Source organism: Hippocampus bargibanti, linkage group LG04 (genome assembly GCF_051943395.1).
Source record: "Hippocampus bargibanti isolate YZ-2025 linkage group LG04, ASM5194339v1, whole genome shotgun sequence".
Taxonomy (NCBI): Eukaryota; Metazoa; Chordata; class Actinopteri; order Syngnathiformes; family Syngnathidae; genus Hippocampus; species Hippocampus bargibanti.
In genome coordinates, this window is record NC_142737.1 from 24,062,057 (window position 1) to 24,082,309 (window position 20,253).

The 20,253-nt window shown below is 41.1% G+C and overlaps 1 protein-coding gene across 5 annotated transcripts in view; it reads left to right on the forward strand.

Moving 5' to 3' along the window:
* Nucleotides 1–20,253, forward strand: part of arvcfb (ARVCF delta catenin family member b) — a 263,119-nt gene that overhangs the window by 79,598 nt on the left and 163,268 nt on the right. For all 5 annotated transcript variants that reach the window (XM_088994808.1, XM_088994806.1, XM_088994809.1 and 2 more), the window contains exon 2: nucleotides 13,266–13,373. The gene's annotated coding sequence lies outside the window, so the exon portion shown is untranslated. The remainder of the gene's footprint in view (nucleotides 1–13,265; nucleotides 13,374–20,253) is intronic.

Below are 20,253 nucleotides of genomic sequence, written 5' to 3' on the forward strand. Positions count from 1 at the left end.
TATTATTTGTTATTTAGTTTTTGTTTTTTTGACTTCAAGATGGAGTGGCTGCCTTTCCAGTAGCTCCTGTGTTTTGTATTTTGTTTTTCTACTTCTTTCTTTCCTTTCCTCTTCCTTTCATAACTTTGCTGCTGTGTTACTTCCGGGTATAGTGAACGCTGGCGCAAATGGCTGCCGCTGCTCACCCGCATAAAAAAGTTCTTATCCCGTGACTGTAAAGTGTCCTTGAGAGATTTGAAAGGCGCTTATAAATAAAATGTTTTTATTATTATTATTATTATTATTATTATTATTGTCAAATGCTGTCCATTTGGGATACATATGCGGGATACGTATGCTTTACAGTCTTTAGGGCAGGGGTGCTCATTACGTCGATCGCGATCTACTGGTCGATCGCGGAGGCAGTAGTGGTCGATCGCAGCGTGACAGTAAAAAAAACATTTGTCAGCCTATCAAACGTCCCGTCACTTGATTGACATACAGGGCAACCATTCAGATGACAACTGAATTTTTACCTTTAGGTCGCCGTGCATGCGTAAACAACCGCGCTAAACGCAGCAAAATTTACAAGCTAGTCAGCGAATTACCTCAGATTTTAAGCCCTTGCTAAAACATATGGTGATCAAAATGAGTGAGAAAGCGGGACCAAGTAAGGGGCAAAACATGTTACTTTCATACAGAATGGGAAAATGGGGAGCGGCATTTTCGGACTGTTCATGGAAAATACGACATTGACTTCACGCCGAAAAGCCAGCTGAGAAAGAGACCGGTTGACGAACTAACATCCCAGTTTTCCGGACAGCAGTCATTTTTCACTCAACATACTTCAAATGCGAAAGCAGACACCGAAGCATCATTCTGGGTGAGTCACGCCATCGTTAAAAACAATAAGTCCTTCCAAGACGGAGAGATGGTAAAAGAAGCATTCGTTGAAGCAGCTGACTCCTTGTTCAGAGACTTTAAAAATAAGGCAGAGATATTATCTTCAATCAAAGCTCTGCAGCTGTCAAGACATACAGTTACATGGCGCTGTGAAGCCATGGCTGAGGATTTAACCCAGAAAATGTGGAAAGACATCGGAGATTGTGAGTGTTCTCACTGCTGAAGTCCAGGGCTCATGGACAGTTCTGGAACTTACTCACACAGGAAAAGTACCCCAACATGAGGAAATGTGCTACCTCCTTGACTGCATTATTCGGCTCCACTTATTTATGTGAGTCAGCCTTTTCCTACATGAAGATCATTAAGTCCAAATACTGTTCCACCATGAATGATGAACATTTGGAAATGTGCTTGAGGCTGGCTGTCAGCAGCTACTGTCCGGACTATGCATCCCTGGCTGATTCAATTCAGTGCAAGTCATCAAAGTAAACTCAGGTCATTACAAAAAAAATGTTAATACTATTTATTATGTTATGTATATGTAGTTATTCTGTGTGTTGTGCAATATTGGCTTATTCAGTTATGCAAGGTACATCAACATACATTGTACATACAAAGAATCCTTAAAACATTTGAAAATAATTATGTTTTGCATTTTTGTCGTGGGTAGATCATTTTGACTTGGTAGTTTTTATAAGTACAGTGAGACCTCAACTTACAAACACCTCAACTTACAAACTTTTTGTCTTACAAACGTCAAACTTATGAAAATTAAACCTTATAATAAGCACTATATTCATAATACACACCCACCACGGCTGGCGGAGTGATCTTCGGTGGAAGCACACAACCGAACAGTACCAGAGATTAAGTTACCAACAGTCCTTATGGAAGGTGACTCTCCTTCCATAAGCCATCAACGACCATCAAAAAGGTAAATGAAACTTTTTTTCACGGCACAGTTTATTTCTTTAAATACAGTCATCATGTCATGCGCCTCTCTTTCCAAACAGCAATTCCCTTTCACCTTCAACCTCCAACGCCATTCCATCAAGCCATAAATGACCATCACAAATGTAAATAAAGTGACTTTATGATACAATGCAGTGTATTTTTTCATTACAATACAATAGCACATTTATTATACATAGAATAAGATATGCTGTGTGTAGTTTTAAGGGTTATTTAGTTGAAAAGTATATTTTATGGAAACCCGGGAACGGATTATTCCCATTTTATGGTTTCCTATGGGAATTTTTTTTTTAGATACACACTTTTCGCCTTACACACTCTGTCTGGGAACCAATTAAGTTCGTAAGTTGAGGTCTCACTGTAGCTCGTATGCTGAAAATGTGTGAGCACCCCTGCTCTAGGGGTTGGGAACCTTCTTAATGAAGAGAGCTGTTGTGTTGTCAAATAAGGCACATGTGAGTCTTGCTGTTGCTTTAACGTGTGTCACTTTTATTTTGCCTCCAATGCAATGCCTTTTCCCCAGTCACTGCCCCCTCTGGTCCTTGGCGCCCCCCTGCTGACGTCATCACCCAGCGCCACTGATCTTGTTGTCAACAATCACACCACATCTCCCCTTTCTAGAATCATTGGATAGACTACCAATGATTCAACAGACCTTGAGGATTATTCTGCCTCGTGGTTGAAAGGTCTGCTCTTCTCTAAGACAGTGCCAAGGGATCTCATAGGAAAAATAAACATTACAAACATATTTGAGACAATCCATTCGAGAACAATAACTTGATGGTCCATCTTAACTGATCCTCCTCTATGCTCTGTAATGGGCTCAACATTGTATGGAAAAACAGAACAGCATGTACAAGTACATCTCAATATTCGTTATATACCCACCCTCGTTTTTTTTTTTTTTTTTTTTTTTTTTTTAATAATAATAAACAACCCCGCAAGCAGAGCCTGAAAGTAGGAGGAAAAATGGGGAAAAAATCATAAGTCCAACTGGTTGGTTTCACCACGACTCTCCCAAACTTGGTCTTGGTAGTAGACTGCCCCGCTGCATCACAGCCACTATGCTCAGGCGTGGACCTCATTGGGATGAGATGACGCCGGTTTCGTCTAATGGTCCCGTGAGGTCCCTCTACCAGATATGATCGTGGGGATGCATGTCTTTTGATGATGGCTCCTTCCGCTCTTTTGTCCTTAATCCACACACACTGTCCTGGGTTGAGTCTGATGAGGTTCTGTGCACGATGTCGCCTGTTGTAGCGTTGTCCTCTTTTCATCTTCCTTCTGGATGATGGCTTTTCGGTCGGGGATTTCTGGGTTAAGCAGGACAGGAAGGATAGGAACCGTCGTGCGGAGTCTCCTCCCCATGAGAAGCTGAGCTGGGCTGTATCCGTTTGCAAGAGGGGTAGCCCTGTACGCCAGTAAGGCCAGATAGGGGTCACCTGCTTTTTTCAAGAGGCTTTTGGTCGTCTGAACTGCACGTCCTGCCTCGGCATTGCCTTGAGGGTATCGTGGGCTACTTGTAATGTGGCGGAACCCATAGGACTCCACAAATGCTGTGAAGACTGTTCCGGAAAACTGAGGCCCTCCATCCGAAACCAGTAGGTCTGGGATCCCATGGTGTGCATAGATTGATTTCAGGTGGCGGATTACCTCGTTCGATTTTGTGGAGGCCAAGAGAGTCTGTGTAAACTCTCAGTCGTACAGGAGTGGTCCATCGATGAGAAGGTTTCTTCAGTCGTCATCTGTACAAAAGTGAAGGTTTCGGACGTTTCGCCTCCTATCCAAGAGGCTTCGTCAGCGAACTAAAGTCTGACTGGTCGTATCGGCCCCATTTATATATCCCTAATGTCCAGACCTGGTGGCGCCGGACACAGCTATGATAGGTCCCTACTCTCAGGTTGGGGGGGGGGCGCGGGACCCCCCCTGTGGCCCCACTGATTGTTCCTACATTCCTGACTAACGATTGGCCTATTACACCCACTCCCCCCGGTATCACCTCATCAGCATAACGACCCTCATCAGCATTGCGAAAGTTGCCTAACCTGTTTTGCCTGAGCAGGCTATTGTAAGAACGATCCAAATTGAACCTCACCCCACCAGACCGGTTTAATGAAGGATTTTGTTGTTTTATAAGAATCGCCTCTTTTACCCCCCTTTCAAACCATCTATGTTCTTTCGCTAAGATTTTAACCTCATTGTCGTCAAATGAGTGGTTAGTAGCTTTTAGGTGCAAATGTACTGCCGATTGAGGCCCACTAGTATTATCCCTGCGATGTTGATAAAGTCTTTTTTTGAGAATTTGTTGAGTCTCCCCAATGTACTGCTCTTTACAATTTTCATTCTTACAATGTATGGAATAAACTACATTACTTTGTTTTTCATTTGGTAGCCTATCTTTTGGATGCACTAATTTTTGCCTTAACGTGTTTATCGGTTTGAAATAAGTAGGAATTTTATGTTGCCAAAGGACTCTTTGTAATTTTTCAGAAACTCCTGCAATGTACGGTACTGCTACTCCTCTCCTTTTAGAATCTTGAGAATTATTGGTTTCGTTCGCTATTCTTTCTTTCTGACATTTGTTGAATGACCACTGAGGGTACCCACAGTTAGTGAGTGCTCTCCTGATATGTTTTGACTCCTTTTCTCTACCTTCAGTGCTAGTTGGTATTAGTTTAGCCCTATGCTGGAGGGTTCTGATAACTCCTAGTTTATGTTGTAAAGGGTGGTTAGAGTCAAAAAGTAAGTATTGGTCAGTGTGCGTAGCCTTCCTAAAGACTTCTGTTTTTAGCGCTCTGTCCTCTTTTATAATTACTTTACAATCCAAGAAGGCTAGTTGGTTCTCTTGAATGTCCTCACGAGTAAATTTAATGTTGAAGTCTACAGAGTTGAGATGATCTGTGAAGGATTGAATTTCTTGTTTCTTAATTATGACAAAAGTATCGTCCACATATCTAAACCAGTGTCTAGGTTTTGTCCCTGGGAAGGATGTGAGGGCCTGTTTCTCCATCTCTTCCATGTAAAGATTAGCCACTATGGGTGAAACTGGTGAGCCCATAGCACAACCATGGATTTGTTTATAAAATTTTTCCCGAAATTGAAAATACGTAGTATTAAGGCAGATTTCTAATAATTGGCAGATGTGATCCGGTTTCAATTTGGTTCTTTCATGCAGAGAAACATCCGCCAGCAGCCTCGTCCTCACCACTGAGACTGCTGCTGGGGTTGGGACAGATGTAAAGAGAGAAGTCACATCGTATGATGCCAAAGTTTCCTCAGGTTCCAATATGAGGTCTTTGATCATCTCTACAAACCCTGTGGTGTTCTCTACGTGGTATTCTGTGTTACCAACCAACGGAGCTAAAATAGTTTTTAAATATTTGGCTACATTGTATGTAGAGGAGTCAATGCTACAAACAATGGGTCGGAGGGGGAACCCTTCTTTATGTATTTTTGGCAGGCCATAGATACATGGCGTGGCCTCTCCCGGGTATAATCTAAAATACATCTGTTTGTCTATATGTTTTCCTTTCTCTAGCTTTTGGAGACAGTCAATCATTTCTTTCTTGTATCTATTGGAAGGGTCCCATTTTAGTTGCTCATACGTGTTAGAATCACTGATTAACCTATTTATTTTGTCTTCATAATCCAATGTGTTGAGCAGCACTGTGCATCTGCCCTTGTCTGCTGGCAAAATAGTAATATTTTTGTCTTTTTGTAGAGTAGTTAACGCCTTTCTCTCTTCTAATGTTATGTTGGACGGAGGAAGTTTGGCACTACTGAGAAGAGCTGATATTTTAATGCGTAGATCATCTGCCTCTGCATACGAAAGTTTGTTATGGTCGCCAACCAGATGATGACAGTACCCCCCGCCCCTTCAAGGGACTGCTTCCAGAAGTCCCAACAGTCTCCCAAAAGGTCCAACTCGCCAGGAAACAGTGGTGGAGACGGCAACCGTTGCCTCTCCAGCATATTATGAGCGGCGGCCTGACGTTCACGAAGACGTGGCACGGATTGTCGTGGACGTGTGTGCGACCCTTCTCGCACAATCACGGGACGGCGCATGGCTCGACGTGACGCAGTGACGTGCAGTCAGTGGAGGCAGGTGAGGCAGTGCCTCACCTGTCATCATGGAAAGCTGTCATGGAAATATCAAATGAAAAAATAAATTAAACAGTTAGATGTATTTAGTGATTTGTACTTTAAAGTTCTTGTCCATTTAACTTCACCGTTTTAGGATTTTTTTCAAAATCGCTGAATTTACCTCTGTCTCAGAATCGAACAGCTGCTCTAAACCAACGTGGCAGGTTCGCTTTCCTCACGGTCAGTCACTTTCCGTGCTGTGCGGCTCCTCGGAAATTTTGTCGGCTTTTCCGAAAGCCCGAACCACCGTGCCAGCAGACACGTTACCCCAAGCATCCACAATCCATTGGCAAACTGTGGCGTAACATCCAGCCCTTTTTATTTGCCTTAAGAATCACGCCTGCTGGAAATGTCTGTTTAGGCAAAGTCTTTCTTTTAAAAATCACCATCGGCGAGAGTTTCTCCCCGTTAGCATGGCAGCCAAGCACAACAGGAAACGAAGCCTTTTCGCCAGCTTTTCAGAATAATTCGCCGGACGTTGCTGTGCTGCCGTAGTCCTGGCCCGGATGAAAAAATGGCACAGTTTCATAAAACGCCAGCACCAAGACGGACCTCCTTGGAAAGCCTTCAGTTTAAACTGAGCTTCATAACCATGTCTCTTTGCCATTTTCTGAGTTGTTAAAACAGCAATGTTCTGCTTCAAGCACATCCCTGTTGTTGTATACACAAACCACGCCCACACATCCCCCCTCATGTTCTCTACCACGTCCGCCTCATGGTGGCCTCTAATACGTCTGCACTATAGAGCGCACCTCACAATTTCAAAAAAATCGGAGACGTTTATATGCGCCTTATGGTCGTGAAAATACGGTACTTGAAGTAGAATACTTTACTCTTTCTTTTAGATATGTGCCTTTGACAAATTCCTTATTTTGGAGGTATAAAAAATTATATACCCTTCATTAATGCTAAATTAAATAGAGGATAAATATTGTTTATTAATGTATTCATTTTTGCACAAATTCCACACGAAAAAGTGCTAATATGATATTTGTTACCAAGTTAGCAACTCTTTCTAAGCTCAGCTGAAGTTGTAGGACGCCTGTTAATTATCAAAAATGTTAAACAGTAGTAAGAAGACCCCGTTCCCCTCGGGAATAGGCTGTAGGGAAACACGTGAGCCGAATGGCCATTGCACACCGCACAATTCTTCCAAATACAACTATGACTCAAACATCCAAGAAAATGACAGCTGACTCCGTGCACATTTTCTATTTAGCACAAAGACTCTGACATGTAAACTGTGGGAGCCTGTGTTTTGTTCTGAAGAATATCATACAAAATTTTGTCCTGTATCACTTTTTAATCCATAAAAGGTTGGAGGGTCAGTTAAGGACGATTGAGCTTGCTTCAAAAAGAAGGCATGGGTGTGAATAATGAAAAAATAAAAGGGCATACGTATATTGAAAAGGCAGTACTTGCTTCGTTTGACTACAACCCGCGTAGGTACGCCACTTGCACATATTTTTACCAAAAACCTTCTGATTTTATCCACAGGACACACATTATAAAATATGCGTCTGTGTAAGCTCTCAGTCGTACAGGAGTGGTCCATCGATGAGAAGGTTTCTTCAGCCGTCATCTGTACAAAAGTGAAGGTTTCGGACGTTTCGCCTCCTATCCAAGAGGCTTCGTCAGCGAACTAAAGTCTGACTGGTCGTATCGGCCCCATTTATATAAATGGGGCCGATACGACCAGTCAGACTTTAGTTCGCTGACGAAGCCTCTTGGATAGGAGGCGAAACGTCCGAAACCTTCACTTTTGTACAGATGACGGCTGAAGAAACCTTCTCATCGATTATAAAATATGGTTTTCTATATTTGTATTGTTTGCATTGCTCAGAGTACGGCGGAAACTGGTTGAATCGTGAATGTTAGAGGAGTCTATTTTACTGGTCAATTAATTGATTTCGTTTAGGCTATCGTCATTTAAAAAAAAATACTGCACCCTGCTACCTTGCTCGCTTATGTAAATATTTCAAACTGACTCAACAGAGTTTGAGTCAGTGACGTGCAGTCAGTGGAGGCAGGTGAGGCAGTGCCTCACCTGTCATCATGGAAAGCTGTCATGGAAATATCAAATGAAAAAATAAATTAAACAGTTAGATGTATTTAGTGATTTGTACTTTAAAGTTCTTGTCCATTTAACTTCACCGTTTTAGGATTTTTTCAAAATCGCTGAATTTACCGTTAAAATACTAAGTAGAGACGAGTGGTGACGTCATTGATGACGTCAGTGCCTCACCAGCCATGAACCTCACCGCACGTCACTGGTTTGAGTTATTTTTGACTTATTTTTTTAATTGTGTTGTACGTGCATTTCAGCCATTCCTATGTCCTGAAAAGTCAACAAAAAAGTGAGATCTTTTTAGAATGTGGGGGGGGGGGAAACCAGAGTTCCTGGAGAAAACCCATGTAGGCACATGGAGAACATGAAAACTCCACACAGAAATGCTGGAGCTCTGCATTGTGAGGTTGACGCACTGAACACTGACCAACAGGCCGGCCCCTTGCCTGTCGCTGCTCTACACAATTAGATAATGAAATTCAACGTTTGTTCCTGAAGCTACGAAAATGTTTTCCTGTTTCAGGGACTTCCTGTGAGTGGTGCTGTGTGGTGATGTGATACAGTAATTTCTTAATTTCAAAAAATACTATTCGATATCAACTAACTAGACTGACTGCAAGATTCAAAAGACTTTTTCGTCCCCCTTATCACACAAGCCCGTCTGTTTGTGTGGACTAATGATGATGGGCTCTAATGTTCTTTTGGAAGAAGCAATTAGCTGCCGCTCGCTCCAGACCCAGACCGCATACACAAAGCAGAACATGTGCAATAGACTTTTTTTTTCCCGCACTCTGCTTTCAGCTGAACCATTGCCTGGCAATATTGAGCTGTCTGGGGCTTTAGAGGGAACGATGAGTGCTTCAAACTGCCTGAAATAATTGCATGAAATTCAGTTTTATGACAGTATGTGGGGTGGGGGGGTTCTGTGTGAAGGCGAAGAACATCCCAAGAAGCCAGTGAGAGGGTGATATAGAAATATCACCCGACCCTTATCATAAAATGTTGAAAAGACAAAAGAAGTACTATGAGAATAACATGAATGACATTGACTTTCTTGCTGACATGAAGCTCACATATATTTTATTAGAAACAGATTTTCTACTGCACAGAGGAAACATGATTGTGAAGTATCAGCAAGATACTGAAGTCCAACCTCAACTCTAGCAGGTTAAATAACACCCAATCATTTATGTTAAATCACTAAATTACTCAAGAGCATTCGCCAAACAATTTGGATTCAAGGGGAACAATTCTTGACAGGATATATAATTGTCTGCTCAGTATGTGGAGCGTCAGACACTGATTTGTACGAATATTCCTTCTGTCATTAATGGTGAACACAACGGGCCCTTGTTGTGATATTGTATGGAACCAAAATGATCTTGCGTGGAAATAAATTGCATTAATATTATTGTCCTTGAGTTCTGCCAGATCATATTTGCCCGAGGCAATGCGTGGTTGTGAATGAAATGCATCAGTGTCATGCCACTTCTTTTTCAAGCTTCTTGACCTCCACTATGTTTTTTTATTCGCTTGCTAAACTGAACAGGGGAGTAATTCCCAAGAGCATCTCATCATGCTAATGACATGTGAGTGGATTTCAACCTTGAACAATTTTGCTATGAAGCAGTACAGTCCAAACTGTACAGTATGTTTAGGTTTCATTTTCAGGTATCTACCTCCAGATTGGATGCATACGAGTTTGCAACTCTCGTTTGAATCGACCAATTTTTCTTGAGAGCTGGAGTCAATTGAAACATCTGTCTGACAGCTATGTTTTGTTGTTGGCACATGATAATCGGTAATGAAATTGTTCCCTGGGTTTCAGGTTTCAGATTTCAGATTTTGCCGATGAAGGGTGCATGTGAACAGTGATAGTCACGGTTTAACTGACATCAGAAATCCGAGAGCTGAAATGCTGTATTTCTAATACAGTAAAGTCTCGTTATATCGATATCGGATATATCGATAGTCCCGGTTATATCGATACTATTTCTATGCACGCACGGAGAAAATTACATGCAAACAGGGTCGGATATATCGATAGTCCCGGTTATATCGATATTTTTTCGGACTCCCTTGAATATCGATATAACGAGACTTTACTGTATTATAAAACCATTCGGAAAGACCGAAAGAATAATCATGCAAGTACTATGAACATCCATTAGAAATCTATCTTCCAATACTTTTGCTCACCTTCAAGTGTGTTTGTGTAGCCATAGCAACATATATTCATATATTCATATATTCATATCACATATTACTCATTTGGAATATACATAATTATATTTATTTATTTATTTTTTGTGGCGAAGACATCTGTAGAAAATTCAAATGATTTGATCATTATTCAACGGTAACGTCGATCTGAATTTTGGGTCGTCAGTTCCGAGTCATCAAAGGTAGCTGAGCCAGTGGTGTGTATGGCAAAATCATTTGTCCCATGGGATGAGGCATTCACATTCATTCCTGTCCCAAATCATTACCTGTCATTTTGTCTCCCAGACACTCTGATGTTTATAGTTCAGAGACTCTGTGACACTGCAGTGTAAACACAAAGGTCAGGTAGCACATCAATTTGCTAAAGCAAGTGTTGCCTGATGATGAAGAATCATTGAATGATTGGAAGAAATGAAAAATACACATTTGGCATGTTTGTATGCATTACACTGGATTGCTTCAGGGAAGATTTGTCAGTCCAAAACTGCGAGTTTGTGTTTGTATTTTGTCAGCAAAACTATATCTGCTACAACCAAATGAAATCCCACATGGGAAAGACTACTTGCTACAACAGCAACACTCTTTTATTATTAATCCGTATGCAGAGAAGACGTAAACAATCAGAAAGGATTGGTTGACTGTAAATGTTTGGAACGCTTATACTGGCGTCCAAAGGAAATGTACTGCAATTTGGAAGGATGCTGCCACATAGACTTGTACAACTTCTACAGAAACTAAATTATGCTTTTCATCTGACGGGGAATTAGTATATTTACTTCAAGACAATGATTCCCTATTGCCTGCCACCCAGTTCAGGGTGTACCCCGCCTACTTCTCAAAGATAGAAGGGCTGAAGCCTATCCCTGTACCCCCAAGACCCATGTGAAGATAAGCAGATTAGAAAATGGATGGGTGCATAAAACTATGAGCTCTGCATATTTCAACTTAAAATTGAAATGCACTGCTTTGATAATGTAATCATTTAATTCGCCACACGTTATTGTATCCAAGAGCAACTCAAATATTGCTACTATCATGAAAATGAATATTTTGTCAGGATACAGTAAAATATAGGACGATATTTTGTAATGTTAAATTTAATTAAATGTCATTCAGTGTAATTAATTTATTTAATTGGTTCAGCAATAGGTGGTGATTTTTTTTACATCATTGCTGTAGATTACAGCGCAGGTTTTTTTAAACAAAATATATAAATAAACAAATACATCAACAAATCAAAACAAATAATGATGTTCTAGTTTCAACAAGTAACTTTTAAATGAACATCAAACATATGTTTTGGGAAACATCAATCATTTCTTATTTAAATTAGCTGTGGACCAGTGTATTTTTTTTTTCAGCAATAACAATTTTTCTTTCTTCCGGAAAGTCCCACACTCGCTATTCCCCCTATCCCGCCCTCGGCAACTTGGATTCAAAAGTACACGAGCAGACACTCCAGCCAGTAAACTATGGGAAAGAGTAGTTGAAGCTATACTAAGAGCAAAATTGAACATTTGTGAGCAGCAGTATGGCTTCATGCCAAAAATGAGTACGACAGATGCAGTGTTTGCTTTAAGAATGCTGATAGAGAAGTACAGAGAAGGTCAGAAGGAATTGCTTTGTGTCTTTGTAGATCTGACGAAAGCGTATGACAGGGTGCCCAGAGAAGAGCTGTGGTATTGCACGAGGAAGTCTGGAGTGACAGAAAAGTATGTCAGAGTGGTGCAAGACATGTATCATGACTGTAAGACAGTTGTGAGGTGTGCTTTCAATGTGACGGAGGAATTTAAGGTGGAGGAGGGACTCCACCAGGGGTCCCCTTTGAGCCCCTTCTTATTCACAATGGCGATGGACTAGCTGACAGACGATGTTAGACAAGAATCTCCTTGGACGATGATGTTTGCATAAGACATTGTGATCTATAGCGAGAGCAGGGAACAGGCCGGGGAGAAACTAGAGATGTGGAGATATGCCCTGGAAAGGATAGGAATGAAGATCAGTCGCAGCAAGACAGAATATATGTGTGTGAATGAGAGGGATCCAAGTACAAGAGTGATGCTACTGGGAGAAGAGATAAAGAAGATGGAGGATTTTAAGTACTTGGGGTCAATTGCCCAGAGCAATGGAGAATGTGGAAAAGAGGTGAAGAAGCGTGTCCAGAAAAATGTCAGGTGTGATGTGCGATAGAAGGGTTTCAGCTAGGATGAAAGGAAAGGTGTACAAAACGGTGGTGAGACCAGCCATGATGTTTGGACTGGAGACAGTGCCACTGAAGAAAAGACAGGTAGCAGAGATGAAGATGTTGAGGTTTTCTTTGGGAGTGACCAGGTTGGATATCAGGAATGAATTTATCAGAGGGGACAACTTATATTAGAGGCTTTGGAGAGAAAGTCAGAGAAGCCAGACTCAGATGGTTTGGACATGTCCAGAGGAGAGTGAGGGATTATATCGGAAGAGGGATGCTGAGCCTCGAACTGACAGACAGGAGTCCGAGAGGAAGACCAAAGAAGAGGTATATGGATATTCTCAAAGAGGACAGAAAGGTAGCTGGTGTGAGGGAAGAGGATGCACAAAACCGGGTTAGATGGAAGATACTGATTCGTGAAGGGAAAAGCCAAAAGGAAAAGAAGAAGACTATCCAGTCAGTAATTGTGCTGACTCAAAAAGGATCACTCTTCAACAAAAATGTGTCCTACAATATACTTATGTGAATGAAGCACGTTTTAATCGATAAAATGTTAAGGAATCATACCTGGATGTACCATCTTTTACTTTGTTAAACATGTCATTTCAACATATTTTTGCTTTTGTTTTTGTTTTGAGGAAGCAGTCAAACTTATATTTCCTCGCCAGCGAGCATACTAGGATGAAGTAATTATGAGCATGTGTGTCTCTGCATCATATGAGTTATTTTTCGATAATGTGGAGTCAGCAAGTTGGCTGCATAATTAATTTCAATGTCATTCTATTTTAGTCACACATCCCCCTCCCTCCGAGAGACGGAACAATCAAGAACAATCTATCAGAGCCTCACCTTTTCCTTGTTCTACTTGTGGTGTGACGGGACCCGCCGACTTCAAAGGTACTCTCTTCATACCGCCAGCTTCTGCAAATCACTTTGTTTTGCTCGTCGTTGCAGCAATTATATTTCCTGACAGTGTTTTTGGTTCAAACATCCGACACTTGTGTGTTGTCCCTGTTATCCCTCCTCTAGTGACTGTCTCACTTTGCTAATTCAATGATTGTTTATTGGTATTTCAGTAGGTTTCTTCTTCCCCCCTCATTTGAATATTGAATATGTATTATACATACTGTACTTACTGTAGTTAAAATGTGGTTAATATCAGTTAAGGCATGTGGTTTAATTGATTTATAACAATTTGATATGGTTCCAACTGTCACATAACTCAAGTTCAAGTCAATTTATTAAGCGACTCTTTGTAATTGCAATTAGTATGCAAAGACTGCGGTGATTTTCAAAACTGGACACATGGATGCTAAACGGTGTGACACATTTTCTAATAATCTAATCAGAAATCACGTGAGTAATGATGATAATGAATCCAGTATTGTTTTTCCATAATAATTTGGGAATTACAGTGAGACCTCAGTTTACGGACACCTTATGTTACGAACTTTTCGGTTTACGTATGTCAAATGTATGAAAATGAAACCTTGAAATACGCACTACTTTTCGAGATACACACCCACCACGGCTGACGAAGTGATCTTCGGATCTTCGGTGGAAGCACACGACCGAATAGCGCTCCAGCCGGCGCACCTTTCCACACCCCCTCTCTCTGAATTCACACGTCGATCGCCTCTGAGGAGCTTTTTGCAGATAATTTTACTATTGGGAAATGAATGCAAGATGATCTCCTAATAATCACTGTCGAGGAGAAGAAGGAGATCATTGAGAAACGAGGTGTGCGTTTGTGGCGTCACATGTGCACACCGCGGCTGTCGTGAATATCAGCCTGATACATCTCTCACGCTGTGTGTCACTTCCCTGAGAGTAATTTTCTACGACCATTCTCCGCGACCTCCGCCAGCCGAAGAAGACACTTCAATTTCATTTCATTTCAACGAGTCGCTGTCACCTCACCAGTGACATGATTACGATGCTGGTGCTGGCAAGTCCAACAGTTTGCTTTGCCGGAGGTGATTGTTAGCCGTGATCGCGTAATTTTGTTGCTTTCCGGGATCACGAACGTGCGTGGTGTGCGTGTTGATCCCCTCATCACCGATACTGGGACATTTCAACAAGTCGCTGTCACCTCACTAGTGACATGATTACGACGCCTCGCTGTGTCTTGCGCTGGCAAGTTCTAGAGTTTGCTTTGCCGAGGTGATTGTTAGCAGCGATGGCGTAAGTTTGGTGCTTTCCGGGATCGCGAATGTGCTGGACAGATCGCCCCGCCCGCCATATTTTGTCGCGTTTTATTCCGCATCCGTGGAATCATCGGACTTGCGCCTTTTGTTGTAATAAAATCTCTGCCAGCACCTACGGGACTCGAAGTGGATGCAGATGACATTGACGAGCTTGTTGCTGATCATAATGAGGTCCTCAACACGGAGGATTTGATTTGCCTTCAAGAGGACAAGCAGAAGCAGGCCATCCAGGAGTTGAGGTGCAGGCTTTTATTGAACTGTTCCATCCAGAAAAGGCTATGAGAATCATCAAAATGATGAATGATAATGTGATGCCTCAGTTTCGTAAGATCTTACAAGTCAGAAACAACAGGTGTCAATTAGGAGCCATCAACGACCATCACAAATGTAAATAAAGTGACTTTATTATCCAGTGCAGTGTATTTCTTTCATTACAATACAATATCACATTTATTATACATAGAATAAGGTATGTTGTGTGTGGTTTAAAGGCTTATTTAGTTGAAAATTATATTTTATGGAGACCTGGGAACGGATTATTCTCATTTTAATGGTTTCCTATGGGGAAAAAAACATTGGGATACATTTTTGACCTTACACACTCTGTCAGGGAACCAATTAAGTTCGTAAGCCAAGGTCTCACTGTATCTTTGACCAAAGAGCAATAATGCACATTTAACAGAAGTAGATTCACATTTCTGAAGCTATTTGTACAGTTTTTTTGCCCTGTCACCATGTTTATACCTGCAGTGAAAAGTTGTGATTCTTCTAAGAGTGCACATTACGCTACCACCAAATGACAGACATGTCATTGTCAATGATGAGCGATTGCACCTTTTGAACAATAGTTACGACATTTTACATCAAATGTCTCCAACACTGCCTGGATTGTCTTTGTGAGAATTTGAATGTTTGAATTGTAAAATGAGAGCCGTTTCAGGTTTATGAGAGAGCAGTGCACTGACTGTTTTTTTTTTGTTTTTTTTTTTTGGGCGGCGGTGGGTGGGAGGGTGTTCAACTGTATTTCAGCCAAATACAGCAGGGCCCCACCAACTCAGTTGAATAAACAGAATACAGAATTTATGACACTGTCAAATAATCTTACTTTTAATGTGATAAAGCTGACGTTTCCGGCGCATACATACCTGAGAATCGTCACCTTTTGATTGTTTGACTCTTAAAGGACAACCGATGTCTTTGGACAAGTTGTGTCCATAATTTGTAAAATGGCTTCAAATGACTTCTACTGAGCATATTTTACAAAGATTCCACCACATATAGCTATATTTTACGTTTTAAGACTCGCGCTGAATATTCCGGAAGTCTTGTTTTTGAGTTGGTGAAGAGTCCGTACATGACGTCACTGAAGGAACATACCTGACCGAAAAAAGACACATTGTAGCAGTCCTTCCATCACGTCAATGTATTTTGCTGTACTTGTTTGGTCTGAAAACAATGCTGCTGTGAAATGTAAATTTCTCCACTGCGAGACTAATAAAGGCAAATCCAATCCAATCCAAAACCTCGTGTTGCACCAAAAAGCTGCCAGAAGAGGGCGACCAAGCTCTTTGGAAGGAATTTATCAGCCTGTGGAAACGGGCTGATTCATTCCTCACAACAGCTCGGTGGCCATTTTTGGGTGCGACATTCCTCCCAGCCCAAAATGGCACGGAATAAATTATTTAATCGATTGCAAACATGTATGCTTTCCTCTTCAGAACTATTTGAATCATATTCATAACTGGATGTGTAACAAGAAAGCATATTCTCCGAATCTGAAGCCATTGTTTTGATTCTCCAGCAATGCAAGACGTCTTGCATTGCTGAGGGCGGGACTTTCTGAAAATGCCCAATTCGCAGCTCAATTTTTTTTCAGATTTTGGACGGTTTAAGTCATTTTTATTGGTGTTTTGCATTTGAATAAAAATATCATACTGCGTGTTTTGGGTATTTTAGATGCTATAAAACGTTTTTCTGATGTCAGTTAGGAAACAAAAAAGTGACGTTGGTTGTCCTTTAAGACAAGGGACCTCTGAAACAGTTGGTTCTTCAAGTGTGGCTTGACACTGTATGTATCTACGGTTTGTCTCACATACATATTTGACAATACATTTTTCGGAGCTACTGATTTTTATTTTATATTAGTTTTCAGACACAATCCTCTAAATTAAAAGGAATTAACACTAAATGTATCCATCTGTGTGTAATGAATAAATGCATTTCACTAGTTTCATATTCAGAAGAATATGATGGACTAAAAATGCTGCTTATTGCCGTAAAGATAATTGAAGCCACCAGAGGCCAACTTGCATTGTTACTTTTAATGTGATGTTCTCTTCAGGTCTATTCAATCAAAAAAATGTGTTGCATCATGTTGGCTGAACCATGAACGATGAAATGAAAGCAAAGCTGATCAGAAAAAAATGCTGAGAAAAGTCAACCAAAACAATTCCCAAAATTCACAAAATATAATACAGTACATATCATGGTTGAACCGAAGAGTGAAGTTTCTCTTTTGAGAGGCACTTATTACTCTATACAGGGATCCTACCATAAAATATGCACTGATAACACTGATAAATACGCTTAGGAAAATGCAAACAAAATTCCTCTGCAACAGAGACAACATAAGATGGCTTCCGCTGCAAGGGGACAATTGTTAACCCTTTCACATTTTACTCAAAGACTATGCTGTCATGTGGCTGCCTGGCACTGTTTGATAAGGGAAACGTCAATTATGCTGAGTAATTAGTAATAGTAATTATGCTTAATTGGTGAATGATGCCTAAATCTTGCTAAGAAAAAAACAATTTTTTTGTAATTTGGGAGAAAAACGGAATACACATGCACATGTCCATGCAAACACAGGAAGCACGTTGCCAGAATCTAACCTTGCACCGTGAGGCAAGCGTAAGAACCACTGTGGGTGCTGCCCCATCAATAACTTAAAAAAAGCTACAAAAACAAAACACATCACCCTCACTGAACTTAAAATTATAAGAGACAACGAACCAATTGAAAATGAACTTTTGGCACTGGAAATGTATTTGCTATGGTACTTCGAGTGCATGCCAGGGATGCCATAAATTTCAATACAAATGTTTGGCAGGGAAAGTAAGCATTTTTTGTAAAAGATCAGACATAAATAAACACATGCCTTGTAGTTTGCAATGCTATGCTAATCCTATATTATAATGCAGTGCTGCACTTGTCGGTTAAAAGAGGCGTTGCTTGGTTATATCACTCTGCTTTGGGAAGTTTATTTCATGCTGCTTCCACTATTGAAGTGGATCAGTCTGTTAATAAATGGCAGCTTTGATTTTGGCAGCGTTCGGGATGATTGATTCCGTGATTGCTTTGCGCCGAGCTCCTTGTCAAATGCAAAACAATGTGAAAAAGACTTGTCTGTTTCTTTGTTGAAGGCCTTCGTCCCATGATTATCGTACATTTTAGCAACATTTACTGCTGTGTTTTCGATTCAACATGGAAATAATTAGGGTGATTTTTTTTATTGGGGTGTGTACAGTATTACCGTACTTTATACAATGTTGTAACACCCAATACAATCTTCCAGATATAGGTCTGTATAAAGATGTCGTTCTCACATCTTGTCTCACGTGCTTTGTCAGTTCATTGAATATAGATGTGAATGATTGCCTACAACTAGGCTGTAATTTGCTTCTTATTTGAGTGTCACTTGCAAGATAGCCTGCAGCTCACCCGCGCGCCTTCAAACAGTTTGAGTTGTCGAGGTTGTCAATTCGTGGGTCGACTTCAACCTCGGCATGTTGCAAAATGTGAAGGGTAAAAATAGAACGATAAACAACTAACCGCAACCTAATTATGGAACTTAAACTTACTTTACATTGTAGTTCATCTGTCTGTGCTTTACAACATTGATTTTCTTTTCCAACCCAATATTGTCAACGACTTCATCATCTGAATAGCTGAATTTGCATATTTCCCGTGCAACTCCGTGTGCTAGACAAGTTGCACGAGTCAAGGCATACTAAGTGCCTCAAGTGAGTATGCACCCATTAATTGACAGAGGCTTACACACAAGAGAAATTGATAAAAAACATATACATATATTGAGAGCAGCACACTGTGATTGGCTAGCAACCTATTCAGGGTGTACCCCACCTAGTGCCTGCCAGCACCCCCTCAACTCTAATCAGGATAAAGCGGTCTGGAAGATGGATGGATGGATGAATGAGCGCAAGTGACGTGTTGCTTCTCAGCCAAAAAGGTCAAGTCAAAGTGCACATTCCATCCGAGAAAGTAACGTGGCGCTTTGGCAAGTGGAAGTGTTGAGCTTCATTGGCGCAACATGTCGAACAAGCATGTCGCTTCTCATTGAGATGGATAATAATAATAACACGAGGAAGTCCCAGCTGTACACATGCCTAGCTGTACACAGACCGAGCCTTTAACTTTTAGTGGGAACTGTTGGTGATTTTTACCATTCACTTTAACTTTCACTCCAACTCCTTTTTTTTCTTGGATTGGGCATATGGTTCATTTTATAATTAAATTTAATTAAATATATGTATGCCTTTTAACACAACTGTTTCCCTTTGTAGTGTAAATAATATGTTCCTTTTTTGTCCCCTTTGATTTATCTACACAAGAACTATCCACAAATTATATGCATGCCTGTTGTTACACTCTTGCAATTTCTTCCATTTTAAGTTAGATATAAACAGTGTGTATAGAGTTTATAGGAAAGGCCTCGAAATCCAATTTTTAGGTCTTTTAGGTCTTTTTGGCCATTGGTGAACATCGATTAATGTAAGTCTGATAAAAATAAACAAATCAACAAACAAACGAACGAACAAACAATAAATAGATTGATCGACAGTCAGTCAGACAGATGGACGGACAGACGGGCGGGCGGGCGGGCGGACGGGTGGACGGATGGACGGATGGACGGACAGTCTTCAAACACTGGTCCTTGTGCATTCTGAGCGATTCCATTAAGCTCAATTTAGTTGGTGTTTGATGATTGTCACATCTCGTTGCCATCCTGGGCGCACCCCGCCCCTCCTGTCACCTCCTCCGCCACTCCCGGGAGACGGCCCCTCCAATCATCACTCACCTGGGTTCCCACAGCTGATTGTCATTCACTGATTGTGCCTTCTGTCTATATCTGCCTATCGCTCACTACCGTCGCCGTTGGAGTATTTTTGGATGTTGCCGTTACCACTACCGTGCTGCCAGGTCTGCTGCCAGGTCTGCTATTGTTTAGTTTTCGATACATGTTTCAGTAAAGACTCTTGCTCCTTCCAAGCCTGTCACGTCGTGTATTTCGGGTCCTTCCCTTTCGCCAAACCCCATCGCTCGAGTCCTGCCTTTTTTCACTCGAGCGTCGTCACAATGATAAGCTGTGAGGTGTAACTGACATGCTGACATGTCCTGCCATTCTAATCCTTTTGGAAATAGGATGGCATGGCCATTGATCTTCTTCTCGTCAGGCTTCAAATTATTAGTTTCTCAAAGATATGAAGTCATCATTAGCTGTGCTACTTCCTTACAACAACAACAAAAAATCTACATTTGTAATTCAAGGA